At 35.1% G+C, this 19207-nt stretch overlaps 1 long non-coding RNA gene across 1 annotated transcript; it reads left to right on the top strand.

Annotated features, from left to right (window-relative positions):
* The first annotated feature begins 30 nt into the window (after positions 1–30).
* On the top strand, positions 31–1631 carry LOC124398789. Its single transcript, XR_006928126.1, has 4 exons — positions 31–166; positions 525–711; positions 792–896; positions 1527–1631. It is a non-coding gene; the product is annotated as an uncharacterized LOC124398789 (long non-coding RNA).
* The last annotated feature ends 17576 nt before the right edge of the window (positions 1632–19207 follow it).

The raw sequence follows: 19207 nt of genomic DNA, 5'->3' as shown, positions 1-19207 counted from the left end.
CAACAACAACAACAACCGGCACCTTCACAGCACATCGACATTCCCCGTTGTAGCCCCATGTGGTGGCCCCGCCCCTCTTTTTTACGTCATCGAGCTGCGACATCTGCGGGAGGAGAGAGAACGCTTTCATATCAACAAACGTTTCGCGCTGTGCATAAATAATACTGTAGGTTATATTATCACATTATTGGATTGTAGGTGTTTTAAAACGTGCTTGGACTTCTACATAATTATTGACATTTGCTCCAATTAATGAATGATATATATGTATGATATATATATATATATATATATATATATATATATATATATATATATATATATATATATCACAGAGGTATTTATTGTTTTAAACGCATTGAGTTCAGCTGAAAATCCACACTTTACTCGCATGCTTGCTTCATTTCGAATCATTCCGGTGGTCTGCTGATATTGAGGCGGTGTCCATTCATGTACACTGACTGGACAATAATATTCATAAGCACTGATGGATGAAATGAATAACATGAAATATCTCTTTACAGTGGCACCTGGACGATGTGTAGGATATAATATTCTGCAAGCGATCAGTTCAGCTGTGGAAGTTGATGTGGAAGAAAAATGGACAAGAGTCTGAGCGAGTTTGACAAGGGCCAGGTTGTGATGGCTTTACGACTGGGGCAGAGCATCTCAGAGGTTGCAGATCTTGTGGGATGCTCCGAATCTGCGGTGGTTAGTATAAACTTATCCTGATCTGCACATCAATTAGTGCCTGTTGATACTAATGTGTGTGTGTTTATTCTTTAACTCAGCAAGAGGTGATTGACCAGATTTCCGTGGACCAGGGTGGTGTCCTTCCTGACGAGAAGACCATAGTGGAAAAGAAAAGCAGAGGGAGATCCCGAAAGAACCCACAGGTATCTAGGTATTGTTTGAATAAAAACGTAAATCCGTTGTTTAAAAAAAAAAAAAAGAGCCATAGAGCGTGCAGTAAAAGGTTATTTTTTCCCCCTATCTCACGTTTATTATCATAAAAAGAAGACGAAGGGACGCGTGATAAATGCGTATTGAATGCAAAGTAAAGGAACATCTGCGTGGGTGCTTGTTTTCATTTCCACCTGATCTGCACCAACAGATTTAAATGCCATTTCACGAGTAGAGTTGGTAGCAAAAGGTTTCTAGGCTAGTTTTCTAACACACCAACAGATGGCAGCACAAGGCTGCACGCGCAGTCACAGGGAGCGCCGACCTTCATAAGACAGCGTGCCAAAAGGCATTGTCCTGTGTACACCGGGAGATGTGGTGGCATTCTGACCACGTGCGTTGCCACGTCTGCTATTCTGACGGCTCTGGGGGTGCAGGGGGGCTCATTTTAAAGGTGATTTTGTGTAAACGTAAATAAATAAAGTACTTCCTTGTAAACAGAGCTCGAAACTTTTTCATACCACCTCATATATTTCTCTAAACTAAGATATACATTTCAAAGTCTAAATTGAAGGTATTGCTGGAAAGTTACATAACTTCGATTTTCTCATCCTTTTTGGCAGACCTGAGACCATCCCAGCCGTCACAGCTTTCAGGCTGCCGAGGTTCACACTGCCATCCAACATCAACACATCGTACCAGGAGGAGAACCACAATATATATAAAAACAATTTTTTAATGTGTATACCCAGTGTGATCAAAAGTATTTGGACACCTGTCTTTCCCAGCCATATGTGGTTCTTCACGAAACCTTGTGCCCCAACTAGGAGACCCAAACCTGTTCCTTTGTGCACAAAGCCAAATCCATGAAGATATGCTTTCCATGGTCTGGAAGATGTGGAAGAGCTCCTGCTATAAAGCTATAAGCCTATTTATTTGAATAAATGTGAATGCTGACTGCACCCCAGGCCTCCTCACGTCCTCACCTACATCAGTGCCTGACTTTACTAACACCCCTGCAGCTGAATGATTCTACACAAAATCTAGTGGAACATCTTCCCAGAAGAGTGGAGCTCATTATAAGAGCAAATGAGAAGTAAATGTGGAATGAGATGCTCAAAAAAGAACCACATAGCAATCTTATGCTCAGGTGTCCACATGCTTTTATTTATATGATATACAGTAGATCACAAATACATAATATATCAGTAGGAGAATGCTGAGGATGGAGCCACCAGGATGGAGGAAAAGAGGAAGACCAAGGAGGAGGTTTATGGATGCGGTGAGGGAAGACATGCAGGTAGTTGGTTTGAAAAAGGCAGATGTATGGAGACGGATGATCTGCTGTGGAGACCCCTAATGGGAGAAGAAGAAGATAGACAAATACATACATACCACATTTTCTGGTTTGGATTGTGTAAAAACGTTTTAGATGTTTCATTACTTTTGTGTACGTTAGAAATGATTTAACTGAAAAAGGTATTTTCTTGTTGTTTTGATGATAACAAATCATTCCAATGGATGTTGTACAGTGAATGCTTTATAAATGTATATTTTTTAAAAAAGAGCATTTTCTTCATTAAAGGTTTGTGGACACGAGCATAATATTGCTATGTGCTTCTTTTTTTTACATCTCATTCCGCATTTAATCCTCATTAATTTGCCACTATAATGAGCTCCACTCTTCTGAGAAGATGTTCCACTAGATTTTTGTGAAAATTCTTTCAACCACCAGGGTGTTAGTAAAGTCAGGTCCTGACGTAGGTGAGAAGGTGAGGAGGTCTGAGGTGCAGTCAGCGTTCACATTCACCCCAATAGGGTTGGAGCTCTATAGAAGGAGATCTTCCACATCTTCCAACCCATGTAATGCGTATCTTCATGGAGATGGTTTTGTTCTTTAAAAATGATGACGGAGACCTCAAAAATGTAATTTATTATTTAGCAATTTCATCATTTCATTTGCAAAAAATAAACAGTCATAAACATAAGGACCTCAATACCAAAGCACATTTTTTTTCTCTCCGTAAACAAACCAGCCGGGAAATAATTCATGTGCAATAAGATCCGGAGATTTTCAGTGACTGTTGCACCATCTGGACAGCTATCATTTCTCCATCAAGGCCTTTGCACAAATAACCCATCTGTTAATCACCCACGATCCCCAAAATCAGGCACACAAAACATTCCTCGTTAAACCGTCTGGGAGTGGGAGCTTAGTTTTCAAGGCTTTGGCTCAGAAGGTCTTGAGTTCAAAACCCCGCCTCACCAGGCTGCCCCCGGGGGTCCCTGAGGAACACTCTTAGCTGCTCAGCTGAATGAATGAGATAAATGTTAAGTGGTTCTGGATGAATGCCATAAATGTAAAAATTCAATTCTTAGAAAAAAGGTCTGCTCGTTAGCGCCATCTTCAGGCAAAACGAATTTATAAGTGTACTATAATCGTTGTAATGTCTATTTTAGGAGGTTTAAAAGACCAGATTTTATCACATAAATTTATTATATCTCAAACACACTTTTCTTTCCGACAAAACAATAATATATACACTAATAAAGTAATGAATACATGGTGTGGCCAAAAGTACTTTGACATACAACATTTCCAGCCATAGATCAGATCAGATAAGATCAGATAAGATAAACCTTTATTCGTGCCACAGTGGGGAAATTTCCATGCTAATTGTGCAAATATGAAGCAGATAATAAAATAAATAAATAAATACAATATGTGGTTCTTCATCATGGCTCAACTTTCATCATGGGATTTGGTAGACACCCTTCTCCAGAGCAATATACATTTATCTTATTTATCTATCTCATATTTATATTTATATGTATATATCTTTGCATCAAGGATCGGCTCTAAGCCCTTTCCTGATTGCAGTGGAGATGGACAGGTTGGTGGACGAGGTCAGACAGGAGTCTCCCTGGACTCTGATGTGTGTGTGTATATATATATATATATATATATATATATATATATATATATATATATATATATATATATATATATATAGTACAGACCAAAAGTTTGGACACAGCTTGTGTCAAACTTTTGGTCTGTACTGTATATATATATATACAGTACAGACCAAAAGTTTATATATATTATATATACAGTACAGACCAAAAGTTTGGACACACCTGCTCATTTAAAGAGTTTTCTTTATTTTCATGACTATGAAAATTGTAGATTCACACTGAAGGCATCAAAACTATGAATTAACACATGTGGAATTATATACATAACAAAAGTGAACTTGAAATATGTCATATTGTAGGTTCTTCAAAGTAGGCATCAAGAGAATGCCAAGAGTGTGCAAAGCAGTGATCTAAGCAAAGGTGGCTACTTTGAAGAACCTACAATATGACATATTTTCAGTTGTTTCACACTTTGTTATGTATATAATTCCACATGTGTTAATTCATAGTTTTGATGCCTTCAGTGTGACTCTACAATTTTCATAGTCATGAAAATAAAGAAAACTCTTTGAATGAGAAGGTGTGTCCAAACTTTTGGTCTGTACTGTATATATATATATATATATATATATATATATATATATATATATATATATATATATATATATATATATATACTTCATGGCCAAATGTTTGTGGACACCCGACCATAACATTGCTATGTCCCATTCTACATTTAGTCTCCATTCACTGTTATAATGAGCTTCACTCTTTTGAGAAGATGTTCCACTAGATTTTGTGTGGAGATTAATTTAACCACAGGGGTATTAGGTGGTCAGGTATTGGTGTCAGGTACTGATGTAGGTGAGGAGGCATCCATATTCATCTAAAAGGTGTTCCATATTGTTTATAGTGGAAGATCTTCCACACCTTTCGATCCATAAAAAGCGGATCTTCATGGAGCTGACTTTGAGTGTACAAAAAAAAAAAAAAGAGGCGGGTGTCCGAATACTTTTGGCCCCGCCACGTGTGTAATTGTATACGAGGAAATTCACGTGCAAGGAGTGAACACAGGAAATCGTTTGAAGGGGAAGTGGTGCGAAATATTTCAGGTCGATCATTTCATTCTCACTTCCTTCTTGATCGTGACTCAGGGATGTGGAGCTCTCGGTATTTCACTCGAGGTGACTCATGTCATCTAGAGCACGTAAATAAAAGAGTCGGAAAGTACCTGACTTTCACACGCACGCTGCTACGTTTCAGGATTTAATTAATAACAAAGTTGACTGTCGATCGACAGTAAGTATTGGCACCCTACAGGTGAGGAAGGTGAGGAAAAGTCAGGACAGGATCAGGTGAGGATGTTGTACAGTTTCTTTTTCTTAGGAATTAGGGTTTGTTTCAAAAGCATTTCCACCCCTACCTTTATTGTGTTACTTGCTTTAGGAGGTCAAATTTAGTCTTCTTGTTCTCGGCAGAACATCGTCTGGTCTCCATATCACTCTCTACATCTGTCTCTTTCAAACCAACCACATGCATGTCTTCCCTCATCACATCCATTGAGCTCCTCTTTGGCCTTCCTCTTTTCCTCCATCCTCAGCATTCTTCTCCCTCCATACCATCTCAGTTGCGCCTCTCTCATCTCCAAAATGTCCTACATGCACGGTCCCTCTGATAAACTCATTTCGAATCCTCGTTGTCTTCATTCTACTTTTAATACAGTATCAAAGATATAAAGCAGCATTTACTCACTTCCTGGGTCAGTAGACATCACAGTTTTTCTCAGTTGACTCTTCAACAGAAGTGCAAAATGTAATTAGTACACTACAGAGTAAGAAGGTACATTTACACAAATATACTTTACACCTCTGCCTCCGTATTACACTCTGTTCATTTGTTTTTAAATTCACTATTAAGAGCAGGACGTGGCAGATTTGAAGATGCTTAGATTTTCATCGGGAGTGACGAGAATTAGAAATGAGTTTATTAAACGGTTAGAGGATTTCTTTGCATCAAGGATCAGCTCTAAGCCCTTTTCTGTTTGCAGTGGTGATTGACAGGTTGAAGGACAAATTCAGACGAGGTCATGTTTGTGGATGATATTGTGATTTGTGGTGAGAGTAGTGAGCAGGTGGAGAAGAGCCTGGAGAGGTGGAGGTACACGCTGGAGAGAAGGGGAATGAAAGTCAGTAGGAGTAAGACAGAGTACATGTGTGTGAATGAGAGGGAGGGCAGTGGAGGGGTGCGGTTGCAGGGAGAAGAGGTGGAGAAGGTGGAGGAGTTCAGGTACCTGAGGTCAACAGTGCAAAGTAATGGAGAGTGTGTTAGAGAAGTGAAGAAAAGAGTGATAGACCTACGATGTTGTATGGTTTAGAGACAGTGGCATTAAGTAAAAGACAGAATCCGCTGTGGAGACCCCTAATGGGAACAGCCGAAAGAAGAAGGAGAAGCTTTGGAGTGTTTTTCAGATCAAAAATGAAATTCTCAAAACTACTTGTTCAACCTCCAACACCATTCAGTCACTTGTGCAAATCTGATAAACAATTTCTCCTGAATAGTTTTTCCGCCATCAGTTCATTGAGTAAGTCATTGAATGCTAAATGGTTAAACAAGTTGTCATCATCTGTCATCTAAACTTTTTTGTAAATGTGTTGAATTTGAATGTCACTAATGAAGGCGAGTGAATGGGATCAGATCAAACAATGATCAACTGGTTCTCTAAAACAGGTCAAAGGTGAATCTTGTGAACCTTCAATTGGAGAGTGAATACAGACAGAGAAAAACACAGAGTTATAAATGGATGAACAACTAAGACACAAACGAACACTTGCACAGTAAAAGTGTGAATCCTGTTTAGTCTCTTACAATCAATATAAATCAAATTTTGTACATTTTCAGTCGCTGTGATCCAAACCGTAGTTAATATCAAGAAATCCTGAAACTGTGCAGCGTCACACTGACAACACGACTAAACATTTTGAGGATTTTGTTTGTGAACAATGACAAAAGGACTTTTCATTCTGGTGGGAACGACATGTTTATTGACACAAATGCTTACTTTTGAGAGATGAACTAAGGATTTTGAGTACAGGCTTTTGCAAGAAATCCAATGTGTTGTCCTGTTTGTACTCGTTGTTATGTTTTTTCATTTCTGCTGGCCTCATTTTTACTCCAAATAAAGCTTGAATAAATTCCAAACACTTTGAGAACGCTTTTGCTGATGAATGACAATATCGCTCCTCTCTGATACGGACACACTTTTATTTGATTTGTCCACTGAGTACTAGTGGTCCTTCTACTTTTTTAACATGATACTGACTGATAAAGCACAGGGCTGCATTCCTTCTGTGTGGCATCTATGAATTTCTACAGCATAAATCTACACATTGTGTGTTATTTTGATTACAAGAGACCGAAAAAAGGATTCGCACCTTTACTGTACTGTAATAGTGTTCGTTCTTTTCCTGGGTTTTCATCCATTTTCAGAAAATTGTAATTCTGTATTTTGTCAGCAATTGAAGGTTCACAAGATTCACCTGTTTAATTGAACTACTTAATCAATTGGGGGGGGGTCCCCAAGATTGTTTTTGGAAAAAAAAAAAAAAAAAGACAACTGGGGAACCCCATAAGACTTGACTCAATTCGAGCATGGTGACATTCAAGATTCATCTGCACAAGCTTTTAGCTTTCCAGATTCTGCTTTTAGCTTAGCAGAACTTTTTTGTAACATTTTACATTCGATGACTGGTGCAATGAACTGATGTTTTAGGGGGTTGAGACTATTCGGGTGAGAACCAGGATAATATATTTTGCTCAAAATGACAAACAATCGATAATGTAGGAAACAGCAGACGATTGTACACAATTAAATAAATGTACCAAAGCGTTCGCAATTGGATCAAAGCAACGAGAAATGCTGATTACATGATGTGAAGGTTGAACAAGTAGTTTTGAGGATTTCATTAACATGTGCCTTGTAGTGCATCTTTGAGCTTACGCTCAATCGTATCAAATACTCAAATACTTTTCAAATCAGATATTCGAGTCATACTGAGTAATTGAGTAAGTTTTGCAGTAAGGTATCTATACTTTTACTCAGTATAATTTTCAGGTTCTCTTTACACCTCTGCACGGATCCTGGGAATAATTGAGGTTTTCAGGGTAGTAGGATTATAAATGTTTGTAGATGATCTAGTGTAACCTGAATGAATGTTTTTTTCAACGCCCTTTTAAAGCCAAGTTTTTACTACTACTATTTGGCTCCGTTCATGTGGAACAGAAAAGGCAACACAAGCATTGTGGTCACACCACCAAGACCATGCCAAGTGAGACCAATTCCCAGGCCCCGAGTACGAATGCTTGTAAATCTTAATACCACCAAATTCACGACCAAAAAATGTCTAAGGATCGAACATGAGTGCTGCTTCGGTTCCTGGATTATTTGAGTGATTTTGCATTCGATTTTTCTTGTGTTTAACTTAATCCGGAGCTCATCTGGTTCAGTGCAGGACACGCGTCTGGATCATTCAGGAAACCTACTGGCTGTGATGCATCACACAGACATGAGAGCTCTGGGTATATTTACGTTGTTATCTCAGCGTGAGCCTGTGTGTGTGTGTGTGTGTGTGTGTGTGTGTGTGTGTGAGAAGTGTGCCGCGTCCACCGCTTCCTGTGTCCGCTGTTTCCTCTCGCCCTCCTGTGACTCAGAGTCAAGTCACAGCTCGTGAGTCAGTTGTCCTTCTTCTCCGTTTACACGTGAAGCTTCTCCATAGATTCTCCTCCGTCTCTCATAACAGTATCCTTTTCTGCTTCTTTGTGTGTGTGTGTGTGTGTGTGTGTGTGTGTGTGTGTGTGTGTGTGTGTGTGTGTGTGTGTGTGTGTGTGTGTGTGAGTCACTTCCAGGTCACACACGAGCCAGAAAGCAACTCTGGGGAATCCCAGGATTGGTGTGTAAGGATCCTAAAAATGGATAGAAAGAGAATGTGTGTGTGTGTGTGTGTGTGTGTGTGTGTGTGTGTGTGTGTGTGTGTGTAGGACCATAAGATCATCATAGTGGAGAGTGGAGGAGGGGTGGAGAATCCACAAGGCTGAAGGAACTCAAGACCATCTAAGCGCTAGGCGTGAAAGTACTCCTGTGTGTGTGTGTGTGTGTGTGTGTGTGTGTGTATGGTTACACACTGTAATCCTACATACATGATAAAGCTTGCCTTTTTCCATTATGAAGCAAATTAGCTTTTGGATTGAGTGTCTTCTCAGCGTGTTTAGACCAACAGATGACGACTGTTAACACACTTGTGTTAAATACATTTAAACTCCTTGAAAATGACAGAATGTATTGAAAAAGTCCTTACATAGTTAGCAGGCTAGTTAGAGTCTAGTTCATGTACATTATGTTAGCCGGCTAGGTGCAAGTTAGCCAAGATTTCACACATGAGCAGGATTATAATTATCGTTGTTTTATTAGTTTTAATCATTGAAGCAGCTTCTTCATTTTATTTCTGACGAATCTGTGAAAATATTAAATTTTCTTTGCTAACGTGCATGCATGTTAGCTAGGGCGCAGGTATTGTTTTGTATAGCTAACAGTAGAGTTTATTTAATTTAATGCAGTTTTGGCTACTAAAATGTTTTAATAAAATATCATTTGGTGCTGTGCTTAAATATGTTAAGACAAACTCATTTGTTTTTGGCTTTAATCTGAATTAGCCATGATATTTAGATGAATTAGCCAGTTATTCAGTTAGACATTTAAGATCTTTTTCAGTAACACTTTTTTCTCAATTTCATGTGATGTTCTGTAAACCTCAACAATGATGGAGCTGTAATAAAAAGACATTCCATGTTGAGGATGAGGGTGGGTTCCCGCGTGAGTCTGGTTTCTTTCAAGGTTTCTTCCTCATACCATCTCAGGGATTGGCTGGCTCACTTATTACACAAAATTGTTTAACCTACTTCTCACTGTTAAGCTGCTTTAAGACAATGTCCATTGTTAAGACTGAAGTGAACAGACGGACAGACGGACAGACAGATAGATAGATAGATAGATAGATAGATAGATAGATAGATAGATAGATAGATAGATAGATAGATAGATAGATAGAACTGTCATTTTGTGATGTTACAGGTATGTAATATTACAGGCTTTTGATATTACAGGTATGTGATATTGCAAGTATATAAATTTACAGGTTTTTGATATTACAGGTATTTAATATTAAAGGTATGTGATATTACAGGTATTTTATAATTACAGGTTTTTGACATTACAGGTAAGTGATATTACAGGTATTTGATATTACAGGTATGTGATATCACATGTTTTTGATATCATAGGTATGTGATATTAGGAGAGGTGGTAGCTCAGTGGTTAAGGCATTGGGCTTTGGATCAGAAGATCACAGGTTCAAATCCCACCACCACCAAGCTGCCACTGCTGGGCCCTTGAGCAAAAAGCCCTAAAAAACCCTCCCCTGCTCAGTTGTAAGTCACTCTGGATAAGGGCGTCTGCCAAATGCCACTAATGTAATGATATTACAGTTTTTTTTATATTACAGGCATGTGATATTACTGGTTTTTGATATTACAGGTGAGTGATAAAAGTGTAAATACAGGTAGAATTTAAGCATATCAAGAACTAGTATATGGTGTGCATTACATTACATTACATTATATTATATTATATTATATTATATTATATTATATTATATTATATTATATTATATTATATTATATAAAGAATGTACAAAGAGGACCAGACACTCCATGATGATGATTATAGCCAGTGAAAGCAATAATCTTACCAGTAAGACATTAGGGTCCTGAGGTAAAATGTTTTTTAATGAAAAATGTTTCTGTTCTGACTTTATAGAAGGAGGTTTAACAAACAACAAAATGCTAATGATGCTGAATAATTTCACCATTCAGTCGACTTACAAATTAGCCAAATGTTAGGAAATAATCCTAATCACTGACAAGTGAACATTTACAAATATAACTATTGTAAAAAAATTCTTTGCAAGACATAGCGTAGAATAAATAGTTATTTGTGATAAGTATCAATGTTTCCTCAGCTGTATTTTTAACTTTATACCTACATGCTGACTGCTAAGCAAATGTGCTAGCATCTTATGCTTTAGCTACTGAATAAGCTAAATAAAATTATTTTTTTTGTACACTGTTTGAATACTGTTTAAATGATGTTTAAAAAAATGTGGACTTTCTGAAAATATGATACCGTGAAGTTAAACCTAACAGGTTGTTAATTTTATTATGTTTATAAATGTCTGTGTGCATGAGAGAAAGAAAGAAAAAAAAAAACACTCCTACACCTACGTTGGCCTCATTTAGACAATCGTATATGTCTCACAGTCTGTCTCTCGGTTGTGTTTTATGTGCATATCTGAATCAGGTATCACTTCAGCCGAAGGACGTGTTTACAAAAGGATTGAAAATTAGCACAGCAGTAATTGACTTGAACACTGTTGGGTTTAATAACAGTACCAAGACTTTAGAAGATGATTAATTCACTTAGGCATTTTGTGACAGTGCTGCAGCCATTTGATGACTAACCCAGGCAATTCTCACGCCCTCATTAAACATGTTTTTTCACGCAGATGACAGCGAGAGCCAAACACTGTGGCCTTTTTTTTTCTGTTTGGATACCATTTTTATGCTTAAACTTAATATAAAAAAATATTTTCTGTATTAAATGTGGTTATTTTTTAGAGGCACCATTACAACCTGGTAAAAAAAAAAGTGTCTGTAGTAAATATACATTAAGTGAATAAAGAATAAAAAAATAAAAAAAAACATACTCCATATGATTGGGTTTTAGACTTAATGATAAGTAATGGTTTAGAATTTACAGTAACAATGAACTTTCTTTTAAAATAGGATCAGTAATGTCTATCTATCTATCTATCTATCTATCTATCTATCTATCTATCTATCTATCTATCTATCTATCTATCTATCTATCTATCTATGTTTGTATTTCTATATGTCTCTCTATCTCTGTCCATTATTTAATATACATCTATCTAACAAGAAATGGAAAAAGAATGTGAAAATCTTAGGACCACATTTGTTTTTGTTGTTGTTGTTGTTATAATGTAATGTGATACAGTAAATTCATTTTATTTGGCGCTCTCGTAGAAAAAAAAGACTGCTGCAATGAAACTGAGTGATTGTCACCACGAAATATGTCTCCAATCTGCTAGCTTTTCTTTCCTATTTGCTTACTAAGGCAAGCATATTGATTAATACAAGATATTGAACCTAGAGACTCCATTTGTTAATTCTATACAATTTTCATAATAAAAAATCCTTATAACAAAATACAGATTATAGTTTTTTAAATGGAATATGTTTTGTGTAAACAAAACTAGTCAGCATCAAGCTTGATCATAAAATAGGTTAATAATCTTTTATTTGTGTTATAATCACAAAAATATGCATATAAGGTCATTTTACCTTATGATATTTTTGCAGTGAATAATAAGTTATCATAATATACTGATATAATGATTTTCAGTGTGGGTTGTAGCTAAAAAATAATAATAATAATAATAAAACAAGCAAAAACCCCATAATTTGATTAAAGTCTACATACTTTTTGATATTACAGGTGAGTGATAAAAGTGTAAATACAGGTAGAATTTAAGCATATCAAGAACTAGTATATGGTGTGCATTACATTACATTACATTATATTATATTATATTATATTATATTATATTATATTATATTATATTATATTATATTATATAAAGAATGTACAAAGAGGACCAGACACTCCATGATGATGATTATAGCCAGTGAAAGCAATAATCTTACCAGTAAGACATTAGGGTCCTGAGGTAAAATGTTTTTTAATGAAAAATGTTTCTGTTCTGACTTTATAGAAGGAGGTTTAACAAACAACAAAAATGCTAATGATGCTGAATAATTTCACCATTCAGTCGACTTACAAATTAGCCAAATGTTAGGAAATAATCCTAATCACTGACAAGTGAACATTTACAAATATAACTATTGTAAAAAAATTCTTTGCAAGACATAGCGTAGAATAAATAGTTATTTGTGATAAGTATCAATGTTTCCTCAGCTGTATTTTTAACTTTATACCTACATGCTGACTGCTAAGCAAATGTGCTAGCATCTTATGCTTTAGCTACTGAATAAGCTAAATAAAATTATTTTTTTTGTACACTGTTTGAATACTGTTTAAATGATGTTTAAAAAAATGTGGACTTTCTGAAAATATGATACCGTGAAGTTAAACCTAACAGGTTGTTAATTTTATTATGTTTATAAATGTCTGTGTGCATGAGAGAAAGAAAGAAAAAAAAAAACACTCCTACACCTACGTTGGCCTCATTTAGACAATCATATATGTCTCACAGTCTGTCTCTCGGTTGTGTTTTATGTGCATATCTGGATCAGGTATCACTTCAGCCGAAGGACGTGTTTACAAAAGGATTGAAAATTAGCACAGCAGTAATTGACTTGAACACTGTTGGGTTTAATAACAGTACCAAGACTTTAGAAGATGATTAATTCACTTAGGCATTTTGTGACAGTGCTGCAGCCATTTGATGACTAACCCAGGCAATTCTCACGCCCTCATTAAACATGTTTTTCACGCAGATGACAGCGAGAGCCAAACACTGTGGCCTTTTTTTTTCTGTTTGGATACCATTTTTATGCTTAAACTTAATATAAAAAAATATTTTCTGTATTAAATGTGGTTATTTTTTAGAGGCACCATTACAACCTGGTAAAAAAAAAAGTGTCTGTAGTAAATATACATTAAGTGAATAAAGAATTAAAAAAAAAAAAAAAACATACTCCATATGATTGGGTTTTAGACTTAATGATAAGTAATGGTTTAGAATTTACAGTAACAATGAACTTTCTTTTAAAATAGGATCAGTAATGTCTATCTATCTATCTATCTATCTATCTATCTATCTATCTATCTATCTATCTATCTATCTATCTATCTATCTATCTATCTATCTATCTATCTATCTATCTATCTATCTATCTATCTATCTATCTATCTATCTATGTTTGTATTTCTATATGTCTCTCTATCTCTGTCCATTATTTAATATACATCTATCTAACAAGAAATGGAAAAAGAATGTGAAAATCTTAGGACCACATTTGTTTTTGTTGTTGTTGTTGTTATAATGTAATGTGATACAGTAAATTCATTTTATTTGGCGCTCTCGTAGAAAAAAAAAGACTGCTGCAATGAAACTGAGTGATTGTCACCACGAAATATGTCTCCAATCTGCTAGCTTTTCTTTCCTATTTGCTTACTAAGGCAAGCATATTGATTAATACAAGATATTGAACCTAGAGACTCCATTTGTTAATTCTATACAATTTTCATAATAAAAAATCCTTATAACAAAATACAGATTATAGTTTTTTAAATGGAATATATGTTTTGTGTAAACAAAACTAGTCAGCATCAAGCTTGATCATAAAATAGGTTAATAATCTTTTATTTGTGTTATAATCACAAAAATATGCATATAAGGTCATTTTACCTTATGATATTTTTGCAGTGAATAATAAGGTATCATAATATACTGATATAATGATTTTCAGTGTGGGTTGTAGCTAAAAAATAATAATAATAATAATAAAACAAGCAAAAACCCCATAATTTGATTAAAGTCACATACTGTATATAATCACAGGCTTTATTGTTGTTCAAATCAAAATAATGAAATTAAAGTCAGTTTCTTTATACAATTTGGTGCATGTTTTAGTACTATGATTGAAATGAGTTTTAAATGTGAAATGGCTCAGGTGTAAAATTCCACGCTTCTCCAAAGTTATTTCAAAGTTTTTAAGTCTGACTGACCCTGTCTCTGACTGCCTGCATTCAACATGACCTGAATGACTGAAGACCTTCCCAGACTTCAGGTGTGATATCCCTCATTCCTCACTATGTAAAGTGATAGACCTACAGGGGTTAATGTTTCATCCTCATTTGCAACACAATCCCAGGCTGCTAACTGCATCTGAGCCGCTGATGGCTCACAGATATCGTCTTTTCCCCCCAACATGGTCAACTTCTTTGAAGAGAAATATTTACCTCCAACAAACAAAAAAAAAACATGAAAAATAGAGGGTGTCTAGCTTTACCCTCTTTAAAAATGGCTTCAGATTTGAGAAGTTTGACAAAGGACCCATCATGTATACATTCGTTTATATTTGTGTTAAGAACAATATATGAGGTTTACATCTGCAAATATTTTAATCAATAAAACAATAGAAAAAAGAGGCATGATCATAAAAATGACAGACATATTTTTCATAAATTAAAAGCTAAAAAGGTCAAGCATTTCAGTTGCATATAGACCTTAAATTGTAAACTTTATATAGACTGAGCCAAATTTTACCACGAGAAAAAAATCTATATATTTTTGAGCATAAGTATTCACCTCATTTTTTCTCCTTTTTTTTCTCCGAAGCATAGTTTGAAATGTTTTTGTGTCAATTACTTAGTTCCATATGATTCATGCTAAAGCTCATTAAAAATATATATTAATATTGATTTTAAAACTTATGAACACTGTTCCACATCTACATCTGTTTATTGTTAGAATTACTTTGCAATCTTTCTGTATGTTTGTAATTGGGTTTTTTTTTATGTTGAATATATACATTTGGGGATTTCAACCTTATTTTTTTAACCACCTTGCTTCATTATGTAATATTTAGATTTGAAGCATTGGGTATAAAGTAAATACTCCTCAATCCTCAATGTTCTCCTGGTTTTCCCCCACAACCTAAAACATTTAGGTGTATTGGCGATGCTTAACTGCCTGGTAGGTGTGAATATGTTTGTGTGTGAACGACTGGTGTCCCATTCAGGGTGTATTCAGGATGTATGTATTTGGTTCATTCCAAAGGTGTTCAGTAGGGTTGAGTTCAATGCTTTATAGCAGGCCACTCAAGATCTTTTACACACTTCCAAACCATGGAAAGCAGATCTTCATGAAGCTGGCTTTTTGCATGCTGGAACAAGTTTGGGTCTCCTAGTTCCAATGAAGGGGAAATTACATGCTACAGCATCCAAAATTACCAGGTTTGTGGTAACTGTTGTGGAAAAGTCAGGTCAGGTGTCCCAATACTTTTGCCAGTATAGTACCAAAACATACCATGTACAATTTTCATTATGCCTTTCATAAAAAGGTACAGTACATAGTATAAATAAGGGTTATTTTGACATTTTGTAATGTATAATGTATATTTGTGCTGAAATCACTGTATGTAATGTATACACTTCTCTAGTGTGTGGTGGATTCACTCCAGACCATTCTCATGATATAGTGTATGAGTTTGTGGCTTTACTACACACTTCTATTAAAGGGAAATAATAAAAACAACCAAGTAATGTCAACCTATTATAGGGTGGATGGATGGAAAGTTCAGGAACAAAACTAAGGATAAATAATGAGACTAATATTTAAATAGTTCTAGGATAAGATTATGTTCATTGTATATAAAGCTGCAAAAAGTCACACACAATCACCAGTAGACTTTCAGAAGATTTGTTCTTTTGAGGGAACAGTACCAACACAACACAACTACAAAACAACAAGAAAAAGTACCTTTCTTTCTTAAGAGTTCAGAATTGTTGTGATGAGTGCATATGAATGGAATGACTATAAGTAAATACATTGTTTTTATTACTCTGACTCCACCACTTCCTGTTAACACACTGTAATATTGTTTTGTCAGAATACCACCGCCAGTTTCTATCAGGTACTTTTACTTACACACATACTAGGAGACCCAAACCTGTTTCAGCATGACAACACAAAGCCAGCTCCATGAAGATCTGCTTTATGTTAGTTGGAGTGGAAGATTTCCTGCTATAGATCTCCAAACCTATTGAACACCTTTGGGATGAATGTAAATGCTGACTGCACCCCAGGATCCTTCTCACCTTCTTACTTACGTCAGTACCTGACTTTACTAAAGCTCTTGTGGCTGAATGAATCTCCAAAAAATCTAGTGGAACATCTTCCTAGAAGAGTAGCGGTCATTATAACAGCAAATGTGGAATGGGATGTTCAAAAAGAAGCTCAGATGTCCATATATTATTAAAATAAATCAAACCTAAAAAAATTTTTCAACTTTCCAACATAACCATATTTATGACAGTTTATATAGAATAGAATAGAATAGAATAGAATAGAATAGAATAGAATAGAATAATATATGCTAAAGGTATCCATGTTCTCAACTGAAATATATCTATTTACTACCGATATAATTTATTTAACCAGTTTAAATGCTTTTCAACTGTGTACTCTTTCTATGTTTCCAGCTGTTTAGGACTAAGGCATGTAGCTTTAATTATATAAATTCTTAAATTAAAACTAGTTTTTAAAGTATTATTACATTCACTGTATACATGCTTACTGGAAAAGAGTTTAGTAAAGATTGATTTAAAAGATTCAAGATTACATAAAAAAATATATAAGACCATTTATTATATATATATATATATATATATATATATATATATATATATATATATATATATATATATATATGTATATATAAACTGATTTTACAGCCTGTAATCACTCTGCTGTTAAGCTCCTACCATTGCTCTATCTATCTATCTATCTATCTATCTATCTATCTATCTATCTATCTATCTATCTATCTATCTATCTATCTATCTATCTATCTATCTATCCATCCATCCATCCATCCATCCATCCATCCATCCATCCAATTCATTGTCTCTGTGCTTGTACTCTGCACAATGACAATAAAGATGAATCTAATCTAATATTAAACAAAAAAATCAATAAAATTAAAAAAAAAACTTAAATTTTTCAGAAAATACAGACATTTCTGTGTAAACTTTACAAGGTAAAGTATATGTCATGTAAAGTTCATAATCGTACATTCGAAGAAGAAAAGGGTAAAATGTTCCTTCTGAGGTTCCTGGAGATTGCATCTGTGAAAGAACCTTATTGTGAAAGTTCTAATTTGAACAAAGGTGCAATGAAAACCAAGCGGAGTTCCTTTCTGAACCTGCTTCTCTTCATCCTGCACCTTTCCATTTTACCCTTAATTACAGGTATAATTTTACAAATTAAAAGCTTCCTCATTTTAGTTTGCAATATAATATGATGACTTTTTTATGCAAATACTGTCTAGTTGCTTGTACGTGGACGAACCTGTGTACAGCCGAAGGTGTGTGCACACCTGATGATCTGATTATCACTCAAATCTTATAGTAAGAATTATCTTGTTATTTCAGCAGTAGCGGAGGAACTACACCATCTGTATTTAAGTAAAAGTACTAACATTTCTTAATTCTAAATGGATGTAAGTATGAAGAGTAACAGTAGTGGTGTATGAGAACGCTATGTGAATAATGGGTGAGGGTCAGTATTCTATTCTCCTAAACATCAGAGCTTTGTAAGGAGAACGTCTATAGTTACACATTGTGAGAACCCTGACACCATATACACACTCTCTTTACATTTCCACTTCAAATGAGTGAAGAACGGCACGTTTCTAAACTGTAGTGGAGTCAAAAGTAATATATTAAACATTCAAAATATTTTTTAGAGCCTCGTTGTGGGGATTCGTGATCGTTCGGCAAACCCTGGGATCGTTCACAGGAATTCTTTGATCTCAAAGAAATGTCTTCATGGAGCTCACTTTGTCCACAGAAGCATTGTCTGAATCAGAATCAGGTTTATTGGCCAAGCGTGTTGACACACACAAGGAATTTTGTTTCAGCTGTTGGAAAAAATACAGACTTAAATAACAACACTATACATTTATCTTATAAACAAGACTATAGGAGACAATACAGATTAAATAAGGAGAACCACAATATACAGAGTACATACTAGATCAGAAAAGTACATAAAAGTGCATGTGAATGTAAATGTCGGAGCAGCAAAGGAAGATTGTGATGTCATGATTATTCATACGATTGTGTGCTTGTTTGTTCGTTTGTTTTGCTAAAGGAGGACCCATGGACGTGATTTTAAAGTGTCCTAAAACTTTTGCTCATGCACTTCAGTGTCCTTAAAGAAGTCTAGGGAATAGTCTCTATAATCTTGAGCATGTCTTCATTTTTTTATGATTTCTTTTTACAATAAATACACAGTAAATAGAAATGTGACATTTATAAATAAAAAAAAAAAAAAAAATGGAGAGCTAAAGGACCTTGAAGTTTTTTTTTTTTTACAATTTTTTTTACAGTTATTTTTTTTTACGAATAGTTTACAATTATAACAGGACTTCTTTAGTAGCTATTTTGCAAACTGTAATTGTTTTTTTCAATCTTTTCGAGGAGTTTTAAAATGTTTCAAAGCTG

This window comes from Silurus meridionalis, chromosome 16 (genome assembly GCF_014805685.1).
Source record: "Silurus meridionalis isolate SWU-2019-XX chromosome 16, ASM1480568v1, whole genome shotgun sequence".
NCBI lineage: Eukaryota > Metazoa > Chordata > Actinopteri > Siluriformes > Siluridae > Silurus > Silurus meridionalis.
Note: the sequence above shows the minus strand (reverse complement) of the source record. Positions and strands in the feature narration are given on the sequence as shown.